At 44.0% G+C, this 19,092-nt stretch overlaps 1 protein-coding gene across 6 annotated transcripts in view; it reads left to right on the top strand.

Moving 5' to 3' along the window:
* Positions 1-3,232: 3,232 nt before the first annotated feature.
* Positions 3,233-19,092, top strand: part of BRINP3 (BMP/retinoic acid inducible neural specific 3) — a 545,052-nt gene continuing 529,192 nt past the window's right edge. Inside the window, exon 1 of one of the 6 annotated variants that reach the window (XM_008268734.4) lies at positions 3,233-3,368. The gene's annotated coding sequence lies outside the window, so the exon portion shown is untranslated. Of the gene's footprint in view, positions 3,369-4,189; positions 4,328-4,483; positions 4,828-4,896; positions 5,007-5,063; positions 5,170-5,579; positions 5,901-19,092 lie in introns of those variants that run through there. The other 5 variants (XM_008268735.4, XM_051820406.2, XM_051820407.2 and 2 more) reach the window with 5 other exon arrangements.

Below are 19,092 nucleotides of genomic sequence, written 5' to 3'. Positions count from 1 at the left end.
CATCTATATCTCTCTCCATGTGTGTGGTACGTAGTTTCAGACATGTTTTTTCTTGGAACAAACCTGCTCTCTCTATTGGTAGGGATTTTCAAAGAAGAGTAAGGTGACATGATGGATTATGCTACTGGTGCGGTTGGAATTATCTACAGCTTATGTTGCATTGGAGAAAATAGTCCAGGAAAAACCCAATGCATGTACAAAAAGAACACTTGGACATCTGGTCAGAAGCAAATGTTGCAATGTTTTCTACTCATGTGTGATAGGTGGGGCATAAAAGACAACCAGGGAATGAACAGTGTCTGTAGGAAGAGTATTGGTTATCAACCAGTAAACTCTAGGAAGGATGACTCAAGCTTATTCACCTCTGTATTACTTTCTCTTCTTTTCATTTATTCACTAGCCTCTTAACCGCAATCAGACTTTTTTTTTTTTCAGCTGGCAATATAATTTAATTGATTTAGAAAGAATATTAAGTGTTTCTAAAGTAACTTGGGATAATAGTTACTGTACGATTACACTATTTATTTCCTCTCCCTGATTCTAAGTTTTTCATCAATATAAGGGATCAGCTGAAATGATCCTAAGAGTCCACTTTTGATCCAGCTCTCTGCTATGCCTGGGAAGGCAGTGGGAGATGGCCCACGTCTTTGGGCCCCTCCACTTGCATGGCAGACCCAGAAGAAGCTCCTGACTTAGGATGGGCCCACCTCTGCCTATTGTGGCCATCTGGGGACTGAACCAACAGATGGAAGATCTCTATCTCTCTCTCTGCCCCTGCCTCTGCCTCTCTGTAACCTCGCCTTTCAAATAAATAAATTAATAAATAAATCTTTTTAAAAATAAATAAAGTTCAGGACTATGGATCAGAAAATTAATGTTTTCCTTATCCTGTCTTTTAAAAAATATTTAAAGAAAAGTATTGTCATATTTATTTCACATGTGAAATTAAAAGTTCAGGTTTTTTTTTTTAATTAAATGGATTTTTAAAATTTTTTGAAAAGCATAATTAGAGAGAGAGAGAGAGATCTTCCATCTGCTGGTTCACTCCCCTAATGGCACAGCAGCCAGGGTTGGCCCAGGCCAAAGCCAGGAGTCCAGAGCTTCTTCTAGGTCTCTTATGGGGTAGCAGGGGCCCAAGCATTTGCGGCCATATTCCATTGATTTTCCAGGTGCATCAGCAGGGAGCTGGATGGGAAGTGGAGCAGCTGGGGCTGTGCAGGTCCTGAATGCTATATTTTTCTAATTTCTCAAGTTGGATCCTCAATAAACAAATGTATTTCTTTGGATAGTTAATTAGATAAGTATGTGTAGGCATCATATGGAGGTCTTCAATGAACGGTTTGTTCTCTACCAGTCAAAACCGTGGAGTCTGTATTGGTCTTGAACGAGGCACTCAGCCTCCTGAAGTGGACCTCAGCTCCTCCTGAGCAGCATTTGTCAATCTCTGTCAAGCACAGAGACACAGGCAGAGGGCTTCCATCCTCCGGGTAAAATGAGACAACTGAAGCTCTGTTCTAAGACATCATTAGAGCTGGAATATAGCCCGAGGTGAAAACAGAAGTAAAGCCAACGTGTCCTTACTGGAATGTGTTCCCGTGGCGATGGTGGTGTGATGAAGACCACAGATCCTCCAACACTTGCCTACTTGGGCATGCACTTGTTAAATGCCACTTAGCTATGTCTCATCTGCGACTGCATAGCAGTGACTTCTGAAGTATTGATTATGGACAAGGAAGTTTATTTTTACCGATGAAATTTTAATATCATACATTTTAGATGAGGTTGAGGTCATCTTGCGTGATTTAGGAGTAAATTCTGTGTCAATTATCATGTATTATTGAAATACGGAGATAAGGGATTATGGTAGGATTAACAAGAGAAAATAAATATTAATGCATACACATTATATTTACGGTTAAAATGTCTGATTTGCAATCGGAATGATTTCTCTCCGTGCAAGTCTGATTTTACTCGCGGAGGACGCCAGTGGTCATTCTGGACACCCCTCGGCTATATCCAGCACAGGGACTAGAATGGAGACGCACATTTCCTAAGTGCTTCCCATTCTTGTCACTTCCCTGCAGAATATTCGTTTCTGCTAACTGAAAAGGTATTGTGTCAGGCGCCGCCGAGGCACCGGAAAGCCCACTGCCCCCGGAGCTCTGCGTTTTCAAAGCGCGAGGGGCTAGCTAGAGTTCCAGGAGACGCCGCAAGGCTGGCTCTGCACCCAGGCCAGGGCCCGCTGCACCTGCTACGGGGGCTCTTCGGGGGATCACGCTGCGCTCTCCAAGCCCCGCTGCGCATCCCGCCTCCCGCACCCGACTAGTGCGACCCCACCGGGCAACAGGGAGAGGGTTGCGGCGGCCCAGCCCGGGGTCTGCACCCAGGGAGAGGGCGAAGGCGGGCGGTGCGGGAGGGGCGCGTTTCGTCCTGAGCCACAGAAGAGATTCGCCTCCGCGAGCGCTCCGACCCGGGGTCCGGAGTGCGGTACCCCGCCGAGAGAGCGAGAGAATATCTAACAGACACCGGGGTCGGGCTGGAGAGGACACGCGCGGCGAGACAGCGCATCTTACCCGCTCCCTCCGGCGGCGGCCGTGCCCGCGGCGGCGCGGGAATCAGCCGCACCTGCTCCCCGCAGACCCGTGCCCGACGCGGCCGCTGGGGGCTCAGGTTCCCGATGGGGGCGCCCGCCTGCGGTCGCGGGTCGGCGGACCTCGCCCGGGCAGCAGGACCCAGGAGGGCCGCCTTTCCGCCGCTGGCCAGGCACCCGCTGGCCGCACAGCGGCGGGTCTAGGCGGGGCGTGCCAGCCGCTGTGAGCGCATCAGGGTGTAAAGGGGATCCTGGCGGGGGGCGCACGGGTCGAATCCTCCCCTTCCCCGTCCCCATCGCGCGGTCCCCGGCTCAGGGGCCGAGCAGGGTCGGCTCCGCGGTTGCGCCCCCTGGCGCGCTCCTCGGCCGCACGGCGGCTCCGGGCCCCGGCGCGAGCGTGTCCCCGGCTCCGCGCGCCCCTGCACGCGGCGCGGGCAGCTGGCGCGGGGCTCCGGCGCCTGCTCGCCCGCGACCCTCACTTCCGTCTTCCCCCGCGGTAGGGCGGTGTGGACAGTCTGTAAATTCCCGCTCCCGTCCGCCGAGGGGGGCCCCCGCCAATAAACTCCCGGCCCCACCCCCAAAACGCCCCATCCCTTCCACGTTGCGCTTCCGCTGCCCGCGCGCGCTCGCGGCTCTCCCGGACGCTGCTTCCACGCCAGCGGGGACGGCTGCTGATTGCAAAGTGCCCGGGCGCCCGGGCCGGGAGGGCCATGGACCGTCCGTGCGCACCCTGGATGCGTTTTTCTCACAGTCATCTGGCCTCCTGGGATGTCCTCTGGTGAGTCCTCTTCCCGTCCCTGGGAACTGCGGTCATGAGCTGTCTTAAAAGTCTTTTATTTTATTTTATTTTTTTTAGCTTTTCAGAACTCAAACCTCTATAACGCTCGCTCCTCCTCGGTGTGCTCGCTGCCTTGGCACTGCTGAGCGATTCCCCCTATCGTGCATCAGCCCAGCGCCCCGCACCTCCTTGGCTGTCTTGTTCAGTTCTCATTTCTACATCAGGTTGCACGGACACGGACGTGAACTGTTCTTGGGTGCACGTCCTGGTGCCATTGCAAAGGTCAAATAACATGTGAGAGAGAGAGAGAGGGAGAGGGAGAGGGAGAGAGGGAGAGCGAGCAAGCGAGCGCTTGAGCTTGAAAGGGCCCTCGTGGGTGCCGGGGTCCGGGAAAGTTGCGTCTGATGGGAGCGGGCCGTGGGGTCAGTGCGTGCTCTGAGACCGCAGGACTTTCGGTAAAGTGCATTTTCACCGGGTCCGGCAGCGCCGTCTCACCGAAATGCCACTGTGTGGCAAGGCGGCGGCTGTCAGCTGTCAGTTGGGGGGGGGGGTACCGTTTTTCTTTTTTAAACCCCTACAACCTCCCAAATCACACAGGAACGCCTTGCCTCTCCGAGGAGGTCGCACTTGGACCTGCCCGGAGCCATCTCCGCGGGCACCCCGCGGGAGCAGGTGCACAGGTGACGACGGCACACACCTGGAGCAAGCCCCGGGGGAACCGCGGATGCTCTGGTTCCCAAAACCTAGAGCGCAGAGGCAAACCTCGCAGGGAGACCTGGCCTCTCGCTCGCGCACCCGCCCACCCGCCCACCCGCTTGTGGTGGGCGAGCAGGGATGTGAACGCGGCCAGTGCGCGGGGCTCCCGTGGCCACAGCCCGCGCGGGCCGACGCTCGGGGTCTTCTCTGTGTCCCCGCTCTCCCCCAACAAGTATCATTTCCCTTCGCCGCGGTGGACAGAGGTGAGAACCTATTGTTTAAGCCCCCCCCCCCCCTTTTTTTTAATTTCTCGCGCAGAACTGTTCTTGTGGTCAGGGATGGCTGACGCGACCTCCCCAAGCACTGATTTCTTTCTTTTCTTTCTTTCTTTTTTTTTTCTCCTTTAAATTCAAAAGCCCTCTTGGCTTGCAGACAGAAAAGTCCTCCAGCTGCGGCGTCACCCATCCCCCGACTCGGGCTTCCCTCCCCCTCGGCTGCTCTGAGCCGGCTGGACTGTCAGCCGGGTCCGCGCCGCTGCGCCCCTCGCCCGCTCCCCCTGCCCACCTAGCCCAGGCCGGGCGTCCAGCCCCGAGGAGCAGGGGCCACCCGTGGCCGCGACCGCGCTGCGAGCCCCGCTCCCCAGTCCCCGGCGCCCTCCTCCGAAGCTGCCGCGGGCGCGCAGGGCGGCGGGAGGCGGGAGGCAGAAGAGCAACTTTCGGGGCGTTCGGAGCCCCGCGCCCGCCGCTCGCGTGCCCGAGTCGAGGTGAGTGCGTGCCGGTCCGCTCTCACCTGGAGCTCGCGCGCGCTCGCTCGCGCCGGAGCCGGGGAGGCGCGCGTCTCGGAGAGGCCCCCGCAGCCCTCCGCAGCCTCCCCGGGGAGGCGAGCAACAGGCGCCCGTGCCTGGACGTCGCTCCGCAGCTCCGAGCGGCGCGGGAGGAGCAGGTGCGGGGCGGCGGGGCGGCGGGGCGGCGGGGCGGGCCCCAGACCCGCGCCGCAGGTTCCTGCGCGGCCCCTGGCGGGGGACCCGAGCCCGGCGCGGAGCTGGCGGGCTGCGCTGCCCGTGCAGCCTTCGGGGGGCCAAACTTGAGCGAGACCTGCTGCGTAGGTGAGGACGGACGCGGGGTGCACGGGGTTCCTGCGCACCTCTGCGTGGTACCGGGCATTCAGTGTTTATTTTTGGTGGTGGTGGCTGGGGGTGGGGGAGAGTAGGTGGCAGGTCAGCTCTGGGCGGCTCGGGCTGCTAGGTGGGCTTGGGCGACCCGAGGCCGCGGAAGGGGGCTTCCGAGACGCCGCGGACCGGCCCCGCCCCCCCAACCCGGAACCCGGAGGGCGCGCGAGTCCCAAGTCCCAGCTGGCGCCAAGTTCACAGCCTGGAGCGAGGGTCTCCAGCAGCCTGGACGATTTCTTCCCCCCCTCCCCCTTTAAACTCGGTTTTTATTCGATTTTCCCGGGGGTGGGGTAGGGAGGGGGTGGGGCCCCCAGGCCGCCGCCGCCTGCGCGTTCCGCAGCCGCACGGGCGGCGCTGAGGTCCCCCGCACAGGGACCTGGAAGCCCGAGGCTCTGCCGCGCGCTCCAGAGCGAGCTCGGGCGCCCACCTCGGGGACCTGGCTGCGGGACGCAGGGGCAGACCCCGTGCGCGCTCCCGGCCGCGCGAGGTGCGGGGGCTGCCCGAGCCCCCACCCGGGGGGTGGCTTAGACAGGTTGAAGGCAGTCAGATGTGAGTAAGCAGAGGCGAGGGCGCCAGGGTGTCAAACTGTCACAGCTGCGCGGAGGACTGATGGTTCCGATGATGCCAGGGACTCTCCGGGTGTGTTTGGTCGTCGTGCAGTGGAGCAGGTACGGTCTGAATGTCTCTGTGTGATGGACAGCTGTGTAACCCGGGCTTGACCCGTCCTGGGATGGTTCCCCCAGCCCCGTTCCAGCCTTGCAGCGTGTGTGTGTGTGTGTGTGTGTGTGTGTGTTCCTGGGGCTCTGTGTGATGCACGGCTTCTTGATATGCACATTGGAGACTCTGTGGAAGACCCTGGGCATGTTGAACGTGCCTGCACCCAACCGTATAACAGTGTTGCAAAGATCCGGTACTTGGGTGCATGGTGGGGCTTAGAGGAAGGGACCTGGGACCCTGGAGCCACAGGGCAGGTGCACTTGAAGAAATGCGCTGGGTCCCTGCCTCTTGCTAAGGTCACAGACCTCTGGGTACCCCGGGCATTTGGGCATTTGGTGGGAGCACTGGGAAGGGCGTCCTGGAACAGCAAGGCAATGCGGGACACTGAAGAGGGGTGTTCCTTGGGCATTTTCATGTTCTGTCAGTCTTGAACACGGGGTTAGGGTGGGTTGACAGATAAGATGAGGGCAGGAGAGCTTGCCCGTGAGCAGGCTTCGGAGGGACCCAGATGCAGAGATTTTTGGAGTTAGGAGACCAGTCAGAACACTGGGGTGGAAAAAAATATAAAAATTCGAAAACTATGGAAACAGTTCTCAGAATATATCTCTATAAAGTTAAAGTTTGGAGGGTGTTAGATTGGGCAGCCTACCGATTTCTTCCACTAAGTGTTACTAAGTTTTAGAAATTATTGTTGGTGTTGTTTTGTCATGTTCCACTGACATGGTGAAGAAGGGTGGAGTTCCCACAAGGTGAAGCCAATGAATAAATACCAAATTGTAAAACTATTCCACTTGTTAATGACGCTGTCTCTTCTCTAATTGCATTCTTTAAAATTTTCTGGAAATATTTTAGCGCTTACATTTGTTGATGTGGATCTGTGATCAATAGTTATTCTGCTTGTAAGGCACTGATAAAATCTTGAAGAATGTAAAAGATAATTGCAACTTTGGTTTGTGAAATTGCAAAGTTACAGTACTTTCTCTTAGTTGGATGGAAAAGGTAGCTTTTATCCTACTAGGGAAAGTAATTTGTCAATGAATTCGAGTGCTTCAGTTCTTTTTCATTTTATCCTCTTAAAGTTAATGTAGCAATTATGTATACATAAGTATACTTATGTATTCTCCATTTTTGAATGAGCAGAGAAGGAATTTACCTTAGATCCACGTTGTTTTTAATAGCATTTTCCAAATGAGATAGGCTTGATACTATGTAATGATCAATCTCATTTATTTTTTAATCTGGTAGTATGTAATTCCATCCTCTCAGGAGATATTTTCTTTCAGGAACCTCAAAAATATAATAGGAATGTGTATTTTCATAAACTGTAGTACATCTTGATTTCCTGCATGGAAAATGATTGTTATATATTTTAAGTAAAACAAACCCAGTTGGGAAGAAACCATCAACACTCAAAAGAGTGTGTGTGTGCCTGTGTGTGTGTGTGCATATGTGTGTATGTGTGTGTGTGTGTATTGGGAGCCAGCGGGAGGGCACATACCCAGTTTCAATCATTGGTTTTGCTCCTAGGTTTGTGTGGTCTTTAAATGAATGCAGACTTTCTTTTCAGAATAGTGCCTCTGTGTGTTTCTCTATACAAGTTCAAAGAACACAACTGCTAGCATTGCAACTTGATGCTTCATTATCAGTCTGTACTTTAGTTTCCTAGATTTCCTGTTATTTTGTGATTTTTACATAATTTTTAAAGCAAGTAGTTGTTGATTAAAATAAATCTAATATTGAGTAATTTAAAACCTGGAAAATTAGTAATAAAAGAGGTCAGGCAAAAATGAGAATATGATACTCATCGGAAAAGTTTAACACAAAAATAGTCTTCTTAAAAATATCATAATGGTGTTTGGATGTTATGCTTTTGACTTATATTTAATGATGTGCTCTTCTAAAACTCATGTTTTCCTCTTCACCCTCATCATACTGGGTTTTTGGGAAAAGTGAAGTGCTGATAGATGTAGGGTTCCTTCTTGAATTTCAGTTCTGGTTCTACCTGATTAATGTGATTGTAGTAAGATTTCTTGCCTGCTATTCATTTATTTTCCTCATCTCTCATTTGGAGAAGAGAAGATCTAATTGAGAAAGTTGTAGGTAAGATGAGATAGAGATGAAAACGTTTTAAAAGGACAAGAGTTATGAAAAATATATTTTGCAAAACACATTTCTTTGAATTTTTTGATTAGTCTTTTTAAACTTGTCTTTTGGTCTGATGTATCATGGTGCTAAAGTGTTTAATCAGTACCCTTGTTGATGTTTTGATCTTTTGTAATTAAAAAAAATCCTGAAATTTTCTGAGGGGTGTTAGTTCTTATCGGCAGGGTATTTACCTTGGCCTTAATGCAGTTTTGGGAGACTACTTTTACAGACTGGTTGGCTCTTGAATGACTTGGTAGTGTCATTTAATGAGAAGAAAGTCTGATTTCTTAGCAGAATTATATTATCAACCTGATTATTTCTGTACTTAATTGAAAACATGATCAAAGTATTTTTGTGTAACACCTTTAATATGAAAAAAACCTTACTTTGTAGTTTTATCAGAAAAAATGGAACAACATTTGACATTGCTGGTATTTTAATTTAGCAACTATTTGGATTATTTTACTTAGAAGCTTAGAAATCTAACTTGAAACAGTTTTTCCACATACCCCGCGTGATTTTTATCGATTTGATATTCATGTTATAATGCATTAATTCTAAAGAAGAGCAAATAAAAAATACTCTGGGCATGAATATTATTAATTGCTTATTAATTGTTAAAAGAAGTCTGTATGATAATAATGTTTACTTTGTTCTGGAACAGAGAAAATGAATCTCTGAGGATGAAATTCAATCATACCGCTAATGGCTCGTCTACTGAAGGTGCAGCTGGTAGCTGGAAGTTCTGGCCAATTTCCTCTTTTTTTTTTTTTTTTTTTTTTTTTTAGTTTGAAAAGCAATATCAAGTAGCCACTGAAACCATTTTATGCTGGTCCTCAAATATCCTCATCAATAACATTTTAAGTCTTTTATCACTATCATTTTAAAGCATATTTGATGAGCTATCAAGAATACTTATATCCAGTTACCAACTTGCAGTCCTATCTAGTTGCAAATTCTCTAAAGATTATTATTTCATAAGCCATAGATTCGCTCCTCTGTGCTTAATGCTCTGAATTAAGTATCCATCCTAAGTTGTATAGTGTTGCCCAGTTTGATGTTCAGAATAACTAGCCAGGTGATGCTGTAATAATGGAACTTGACCTCATTAACCCGTCCCTTTCCTACAAAGATTAAAAGATTAAAGTTATAACTAATATGTTATCAATGATGAGCTGATTGGATTTATAAGCTTTTATCCTGGAATAATAGTTATTGATTTTTTTAGTGCATATCTTTAAATGAGAAAGAAAAATTGAGTTGTTGGAAAATGATACTCAATCTGCTATGTTGAGTTGAGTAAGCTTTGTAGAGTCTCATTCTATCTTATTCATTATTAATAATCACATTTCACAATTTTCAAAATTTCTCCCCAATCTAGAGTTTGAAAAGGAGTATATCCTCAGTTTGACCACTTTGTTTTGAGAAGTATTTGTTTTAAAACTGAAACTCTAATTTACTTGGATGTGGATGCCTTTAAGAGTACCCAAAACATAATGAATTCCCTTTAATAGCTAATAAAGTAGCTACCATATTGTAGTTCCAGCAAATTAAATCTATAAAATACACATTTATTGATTAAATTAATAAACATGTGAACATTACATTCAGATGTATTGTAGCTCTCTGCTGTGTAAGAATTATTCCCTCATAATGGTGTGTTGCATTGAAATTCCATTATAGATTTATTGTGAAAGAATACTTGTAGATAGACTTATTCTTTCTGAATTCTGTGAATATCAGCCAAGCTCATCAGGATTGAGCTGCTTTTTATTAACTTTTCTGGACTCCTGCATTTTGTTAATTTTAAAAGCTATCTCTAGAATATTATACTATTAAAAAACAATCTAGCCTTGGGAAACTAGAACTGAGTAAGCATAAATTTGAGATTTCTCAGTGTCAAATAGTGGCCAATACATAGACATGCAGTACTTATAGAGTCATTAAACACTTGCTCCCACAAGGGAAACATTTTTTTCTTAAGAACATTTCAGATGATATACACAAAATTAAGTGTATATGGAAAAACACTTCAGTTAAATCAGAGAATAAATTTAGAGATGAAATCATGAGTTTATGTAACTACTGTATCTACAAATCACATGTGTGTGCCAGTTGAGCTTAAAACCATGTTCTGTGTCAAATCATTGGTATCTGTGCTTTTAAGACATGTTTTCAAACTGCTTTTCGATATTTAATTTAGTAGTGCTATACAGAAGCCCTTTCTGGCATAGCTAAAGAATAAAATTAATGCAGTCAGGAAGTTCCTCGGGTGGATAATATATTCAAGTGCCTTTCATGTACTAAGTGTGGTAACATTTCTGATGGTTTGAAAAGTTAGCCTGTAAATGTATACATGGAGACCGGGAACTGTCTTTTTAGAAGTGAGCATCTCTTAAATAATAATCAGTTGACTCTAAATTTTTAGAAGGATAATCATGAAATGTTGGATAAATCATTCTTCATAGTTGAACAAGATATTAAGATAATTAATGCATGATTTTCTTGACACTTTCTTATGTTGAACAAGGTATTATCTTAAGAAAATTAATGCATACTTTTTTTAACATTTTCTTCTGTATCGCAAAACATAATATATAGATCATGTGTAGCTTACTCAAAATACTTAAATTTAATGATCTTACTTGTTTCTAGTAATAGAATTTTTAATTATTCACCTAGACCACTGGCTAATTTTCATAGTCTAGTTGTGGTACATTTCGATAAGTAATATTTTCAAGATCATACTAGCAAGTGAGGAAGAAGACAAGTTTTGAAAATTGAATGGTCTAGAATAAAATGAAGTATCAATTGCCCGTCAACACCACCAACAAGAGGGAAGTACGTTTTCTTCCTGAGGACTTATATCACTCCAAACGGATTTTTTAAAAACTATTTTTATTAAAGTTTTTTTGAATAAACAATTATGATGCAATAGTTTTATGAAATACTCTTCCTAGTCATTGAATGTTTCAGTCTGTCATTCAGTCATGGGGAGAGCTCTATTGTTTCATTTTCTTTTTAACGTAAACTCAAGGAAGTGAACACAATCTACTGAGAGAATTGAATTTTTAACTTCTTAACTAAGAAAAAGAGATTCCTGAAGGATTTATTAAAGGACACCTGCTGGAGCTGGCCCCATGGCTCACTTGGTTAATCCTCCGCCTGTGGCGCTGGCATCCCATATGGGCGCCGGCTTCTAGTCCCGGTTGCCCCTCTTCCAGTCCAGCTCTCTGCTGTGGCCCTGGAAGGCAGTGGAGGATGGCCCAAGTGCTTGGGCCCTGCACCCGCATGGGAGACTGGGAGGAAGCACCTGGCTCCTGGCTGCGGGTCGGCGCAGCTCTGACCTTAGTGGCCATTTGGGGGGTGAACCAATGGAAAGAAGACCTTTCTCTCTGTTTCTCTCTCTCACTAACTCTTCCTGTCAAACAAAACAAAACAAAACAAAACAAAAAACAAAAACAAAAACAAAAAAAACATTTCCCATACCCTTTAGGATTAATTTTAACTCTCTTTAAATTAACTGTTTCAAGCGTATTTCGCACCTCTTTGTGGAGACATAGCTTGTGGATTAACAAGCACCTAGTTCCTGGCTTCGGATCGGCGCAGCTCTGGCCGTATCTTACCAACACACACAATTTTGGATGTATCACTTCGTATTTCAGAACTTTTGCATCAAGGTTATTTATGTTTTTAGCGTGTAGCTATCGCCATACTGGAGCAAAAATAATTCCGAGTGTCTGTATATCCTCTGAGACTCTGATGAGTTTCAGTCTGTAGATTTCACCCAGCTATGGGATGCAGAATCTTTATATATCTTATTTTACTAATTTGAAAGACAAAATAACAAATCATAATTCATTTGAAGACAAGTCAGAATGGACATGCAGATCAGTCCTGTAATTATTACCTTTTACACCTATCCTTGACACCTACTGTTTAAGAATATCAATTCTGACTTAGAATAAGTATCAATGCCCCAATATGAAATGTTACTGAAACATTTCTTTCTCTTCAGTAATATCAAGTAGATTAGATAATCAAAAGGTTAATCTATTATCACAAGATCTGTCATCTCAAAAGTGACCAAAATTTGAAATGCCTTATTTTTTTGTAGATAAAGATTTGCTGTAGTCTAAGCTGAAGATGACAGCTTGTTTTCTTCAGGATTTAAAAAGACAGCTGTTAACTGTTCAATAAAATGTATCTATTTCTAAATTTTGGTCTCAGATAAATCTAGGAACAATGAGTCATGTGATTGTCGTTTGGAAGATAATTCCTAACAGGGCTGGACAGTGTGATTTCAGAAATCACCAATTCATATGCACAAGATATGCCGCATTATAGGTAGTGTTCAGTACTCTGTATATACCATAGTGATGTTCCATTTATTCTTTCTTGTAATTTCCTTCAGAATTTGCTTTATGTAAAGACTGTATTCAAAAATGCAGATTTTTCATGTACATTTACTTTGCTTTTCTTTCAAAATCTAATATCATACAACCTTTTTAGTTTCAGGACAGTTCAGGCTATTTTACAAGTTAAAGTAGTGTGTTGATAAGAGTGGAGGCAGATGCTTCCTGTTATATAAAAGGTTAGTTAGACAAAACAGGAAGGTATGAGAGAGATTCAAGAAGTTCTTGTAAAATATAGATCATGAGGCCGGCGCTGCGGCTCACTAGGCTAATCCTCCACCTTGCGGCGCCGGCACACGGGGTTCTAGTCCCGGGCGGGGCTCCGGATTCTGTCCCGGTTGCCCCTCTTCCAGGCCAGCTCTCTGCTGTGGCCAGGGAGTGCAGTGGAGGATGGCCCAAGTGCTTGGGCCCTGCACCCCATGGGAGACCAGGAGAAGTACCTGGCTCCTGCCTTCGGATCAGCGTGGTGCGCCGACCGCGGCGGCCATTGGAGGGAGAACCAATGGCAAAGGAAGACCTTTCTCTCTGTCTCTCTCTCTCACTGTCCACTCTGCCTGTCAAAATATATATATATATATATATATATATATAGATCATGAAAGAACTATAAATGAATTTCAAATTTGGTACACCAAAATTCAATTCTCTTTTTGAAAAGATATATTTATTTGCAAGGTAGATTGGCAAAAGGGAGTGGGGAGAGAGGCGATATCCTCCATCTGATGGTTCATTCCACAAATCCCACAACACCCCAGGGTTGGGTTAAGCTGCAGACAGGGGCCAGGAACTCCATCTGGGTTTCCCACATAGGTGGCAGGAACCCAAGTGCTTGGGCCATCTTCCTCTGCCTGCAAGCTGGATAAGAGGAAGCTGGGTTGGAAACAGAGTAGCCAGGACTCGGAAGTGGAACTGGCGCTTTGATGCGGGATGTGCACACCCCAAGCAGCATCTTAACCCCCTGTGCCACAACATCCTCCCTAAACTCATCTTCTAATTGCATTTGCCACAGACTTTTTGGAGCGCCTTCATGTTACTGATACCAGGCATGGTGAGATTCTGTATCGTGTGACAATATGGGCTGTGGCAGCAAGGTTGGCTGTGCTGAAGTTCCTGGCTGGAGAGGCATTCTTCACCTGGAAACACCAGATTCCATGCGCTTGGCTAGATGGTTCAGAAAGCTTTGGGGAACGTCAGATACAGCTTGAGATACTTGATGCTGGATTGGCTTTCTTATTGTAGGTCACATCTATTTTGTTATTGCTATTTGTTTTTAACTGTACATTGGATGTCTGATGAATTGTGTGCACTGGGTTAAACCTAGGGAATATAATAATGAAAAGATACCATCATTGCTCATAATGATGCTTATAATTTTTTTCTATTTGCGTACACTATTTTAATTAATACATGAAAGCAAATTCGTGCCTGGTCACACATTTTATTTTCAACACACATCCAATTTTGATACTGTAAATTCAACTCGGATATGAGGGTCTTGTTTCTCAGCACAGGGATAAGTTGACAAAGAGGGTATTAAGGGATAACTCTTAAAGTGAAATGGAGGAGCTATGACAGTTCCGAAAATAAAGTCATTACAACTTGCGGAGTGATGTTTTAGTTGGTATTTTTAAAAAGAATTTTTATTTATTTGAAAGGCAGAGTTATAGAGAAGCATAGACACAGAGAGAGAGAGAAAGAGAGAATCTTCCATCCGCTGGTTCACTCCCCAAATGGTCACAATGGCCGGAGCTGGGTCGATCTGAAGCCAGGAGCCAGGATCTTCTTCCGGGTCTGCCACACGGGTGCAGGGACCCAAGAACCTGGGCCATCTTTCACTGCTTTTCCAGGCCATAGCAGAGAGCTTGGTGTGAAGATGAGAAGCCAGGTCTCCAACTGGTGCCCTTGTGGGATGCACTGCAGGTGGTGGCTTTACCGGCTATGCCACAGTGCAGGCCCCTTAGTTGGCATCTTGGTCTCTTTGTGTGTATTGTTTTATTAAAAAAAATGGAAATGGTATCTTCTTTATAGTAGAACATTTGCAATGGGTTATTCATTTTGCCCTTAGCCATTTTAATGAACAGAAAGTCCAGCATTTTACTTCAGAAATTTATTTTTTCTCATTCCATCCACTTATTAGTAATAGGGATCTTCCACATGCTGGATTCTCTTCTGGGTGCTGCTGACACATCAGTGAATGAAGCGGAGGCAAATCCCGGCTTCCTGTTGGCTAAACTGCAGTGGAACTAGTGCCCTGTGAACTGAGTGATAGCTGTAACCCAGAGGGACAAATTTAGGCGACTACTGACAATATATACAGTAAGACACTCCTGGATTGAAAACGTTTTAACTTTTCCATTTTCTTACAGATGGATAAAAAGAACCTGAATCTTATTATTTTGAAATCTTAAAATTTTTCCTATGACCCTTATCATCAGAGCTTGTTTCCTTTAAAAATCAAACTTTTGTAGAAGCTCCTTAAATGTACTATTTCCTTTGTGCTTTTAGAAGACACACTTTTGTTTACCTTTTTAATGAAATAGCTTCTAATTAAACAGCTTGTTTCACCTTGTAGGTTTGGTTAACTCCAGGATAAGTTTTGGTGGTTGGATCGATCAATAGGTGTGTTGTCTATTTGATTTCCAAATTCCAAGATAATTTACCCCAGCACTGAGTCTTTTCTTTATTAATGATAACACTTTAGCTAGCTAGAACAGTATAAATGCCTTTGCTGAATAAATGATAAATTTTCAGGTTTTCAAAAAAATAGTTGAAAATATAAAAAAATAAAGAATGCGTTGAAGAACAAAGAATGCATTTCTAACGGTTTGCCAAACTGAAATTTAGGACATTGTCCATAAAGTCAGGTGCAAACATTACATACTTGTGTACATAGCTTGTACATAGTGTGATGCTGAAAAAAACCTTTTAAAATTGGCTGTATTTCTCCAATTTCTTTAACTGGACATTTGTGTGACAAAATTCTTTCAATGACAAGAAATAATTTATCCTCCTCACAAACTAGAGAGCTCTCATGATCAGGCCATGCCATTAAGGCAGAATTACACTGCAAAGTACAGTAACCATCTTAAATCTTGATGTCTGCAGCCATTATTTCTACTCCATTCCTATATGTAGATTCTTATAATCTTTATTGAAACTGCCTCCCCTTTCACTGTTTTGCTAGGAAAATACATTAATTATAATAAATTTTCTGCAGCCATTAAAGGAAAAGATTCTTGGGACACTTGTTAAAGGATGGTAAGACAGAGTTTATTCAAGGAGGCTGCTAAAATGGAGTTTTATGCAGAAGAGTGGTATTTGGCTCAGCTTCAGATACACAGAGGAAAATGACAAGGGATAAATCCAGAGCTGAGGGTAGGATGGAGGTCTGTGGTTGGGAAATTACTAAGTGGAGTCATGAGGGATCTGGGGGTCTCCTAAGCCGACCTCACGGGATCCCAGCTGGAGATCACCTGAGGGTCTTGGGGGATGGGGAGCCTGGTCAGGTGCCTGTGGTGGTCACGTGTGGCGTGGGGCCTTCTGCTCAGGCTGGCTGAATGGGATCCGGCACAACAGAAACACCCAGGTCTTTCCAGGAAGGGCGTTCAAGGGAGAGAATCTCTGCTGAAGCATTCCTCATACTTTCCTCCAAAGTTAGATTTTAACGGTGAAAATCCCTTATCTGACCTTCAGTGTCTACTGTGCTCGTGAATGAGAAGCAGGTAGCAACTGAATCTTACCAAGCTTTTCGTTGTGAGACCATCTGTGTTGAAATATCATGGTGGTATATATTTATCTGGCAACCCAGGTGACGTTTATAGTTTGGAATTCTAAGAACCATTTCGCCTGTGTGCCCGACAGCATGAAGGGGTGGAACTCACCGTCTGCTCAGTTTTCGGCTTGGGCCTCCCATCCAAGCATATACCTGGCCTTTATGGGGAGGCCGCGATTCTATTTGACAGGATCAGGCAAGAGATTAGTTCCCTTCTGCAGAATGCGCTCCTCATTAAAATGGAAAACACTTAAGGCTGTAATTCAGAGGCCCTGCGTTGCCTGATCAGTTAAAATAAATAAGGAGAAGGACCTGCTGGAGCACAGCTTCAGCAGAGTTAAATGATTAGCAGGATACACTTCCAGGGCCAGCTTTAACCCATACACAGGGGCTTGAAACAAGGAGGCGTGGTTCTTGTGAAGGGGAAAACAAAGAAAAATGGCAAAAATTACAGCAGTAAAGCCTTCCTAAGAGATACATGTAATATTGACCTCCTAGCAGAGCAAGCACCTATACAAAACATCCCACAACGTTTAACAACGGAGGGAGCGTTCCGTTCAGTGCGTGTTCTCAAAGGTTGCCATGTGCCAGAGAGTGGGAAGCATTAGGGACACATGGTTTGCTAAAACTTAATCCGTGCCAGCAAGCCCCTCATAATCTGGTCGTGAACAAAGGTGTCAAGAGAAGATAATCACCTCACATTGTAAAATTGTAGAAAATTCATGAATGGAAATCTGTCCCCAGTCTATACTTATCTTAATGATTTCCAGCATACCATCTTGAAAAGAATTCAGAGTAGTGATTAACCCACCAGGACACTTGTTTTAACATTCAAAGTGAATTACTAATTCAAATAAATGTTCATTTAGTTTATTTTTGTAATCTCTGATTGCGTATATTCAGGTTGCCGTGGTGCCTTTGGTTGAAGAATTTAGTTTGATTTTGGAGTTATCACTACTTTTTAACTTTATTGCCTTAAAGGCATGTCAAAGCACAGGAAAAATAAAAACTTATTTTTTTCTAATTCCTATTTATATCCAGTGATAATTTGTATACCTAAAAGTAAAAATTGCCTTCTTAAGTTGTCTACATACTCATGTTAACTTCAGCCAAAGCACAGAGATAATGCAACCGTGTTTCCGTTTTCCTGGTTGAGCACAGACAAAGCTATATCACCTACTTAGTGGTCCACATTGTGCAACATTTGCAAGACGTTAAAACCTGATGGATTATCTCATATTTTTATATGATGAAATATCAAAGTTGAGTTAGTTCATTTGGCCATTTAAAAATCCATTACCTTTAAATGAGCAATATCCAGATTAAGACAGAATAATCTGGCGTTGTTTGAAATCTAAAACTGCAGAACGTAGCTAGCATTTCACCAGCGCAGTAAAGCAATGTGTCATTACTACAGTACTTGTAGTGACGCTCAGCAGTAAAGCTCTCATGCTTGCATTACTCTGGCTGTAGGCTGTGTGCCCTTGTGAGTGTTCGGATCTCAGAATCGATATGTGCGTGCATGTAGAAAATGGTCGATTACATGACACACATAGGTTTGAGTGTGTGCATCAAATTTAATACTTGAGTATCAGCTTCCGTTTAGAAGAGCAGTGCCTACATTTAAAACTATATTCCTTTATCCAGGGATCTTTCCTCCCACATGGGGTTCAGAGTTTTCACACTATTGTTTCTTAAAATAATACTTGTTGGAAATGAACCACATATTCTTGACGTTATCTGGCATGTTTTAATCTAAGAAAACTGACCTTAATTAAAATTTTATGATTGCATTTCAGCAAAATATTACAAGTCATCTAATTTCACTGAAATTTTATTACATCTCCCATTGTGAGATACCAACTCTGTTATAGATATGTTGAATAGTTCCTTTTTTTCCTTTTAGTAGTGTTATAAAGTAATTTATGATACAATTGAGTCATGAAAACCTATTGGATTAATCTTGTAAGTTCTCTGAAGAGAAGATAGGTAAATTAAATTATTCTGACCATGATTAGACTTTATAACTCAATGAATAACATATGCAAGCTCAAAAAAACAGTTTTTTGGTTTTTGAGTTTATACATGTTTCAAAAGGCTTATATTAAATCACATTTAATTAAACTATCACCCACCTTGAAAATGTTAAAGTATACAGACACCCCTGAAAATCCATAATATGCAGTTATTAAGATCACTTGCTGTAGCCTGAGAAAATATTCCTTAATTTTAGTTTTATGTCAGTTTTCATTGCCATTTCTCATACTTTATAATTTAACTTTTATTTGTAAGTGACAAAATGCTAATGAACAACTTTCAATCTGCAATCAGTCCTAATTAGGTTGTAGCGTGGTGGAGCGGGGAGACTTTGGTATTCAGCTTGATTTCAAATGATTGCTACTGAATCCTTTTTGTACCATATGCTTATTCACTTTTTTACTCAGTTTTCCAAGAAAACAAGTGGTGATAATACTATATACCACATTCTCCTGCTGGAAGGTGAGATCGGGAAATATTCATGACATACTTGGCATACCCAATGGCCTCAACAAATGTCTACTCACTTTTATACAAAGATATAGTTATGTTTTGTAAGTGTGATAAATATTCTTTTTGGAATTATACTTGCAAATAATGAAGAAGACTAAAATTTTAAAATATGCAACAAGTTCAAATAAAATACCAGTTATGTAAAAGCAGCAAAAACTGGACAGTATATTTTTTGTTCTTTAGTACAATTTCATTTTATCATCATTGTCTTTTTTTCCTCTTAGGGAGTTATGTTGACTGAAATTAAATTTATAATTTATA

Source organism: Oryctolagus cuniculus, chromosome 13, assembly GCF_964237555.1.
Source record: "Oryctolagus cuniculus chromosome 13, mOryCun1.1, whole genome shotgun sequence".
In the NCBI taxonomy this organism is placed as follows: domain Eukaryota; kingdom Metazoa; phylum Chordata; class Mammalia; order Lagomorpha; family Leporidae; genus Oryctolagus; species Oryctolagus cuniculus.
The sequence above is the reverse complement of the archived record's forward strand: the minus strand, read 5'-3'. Positions and strand labels throughout refer to the sequence as shown.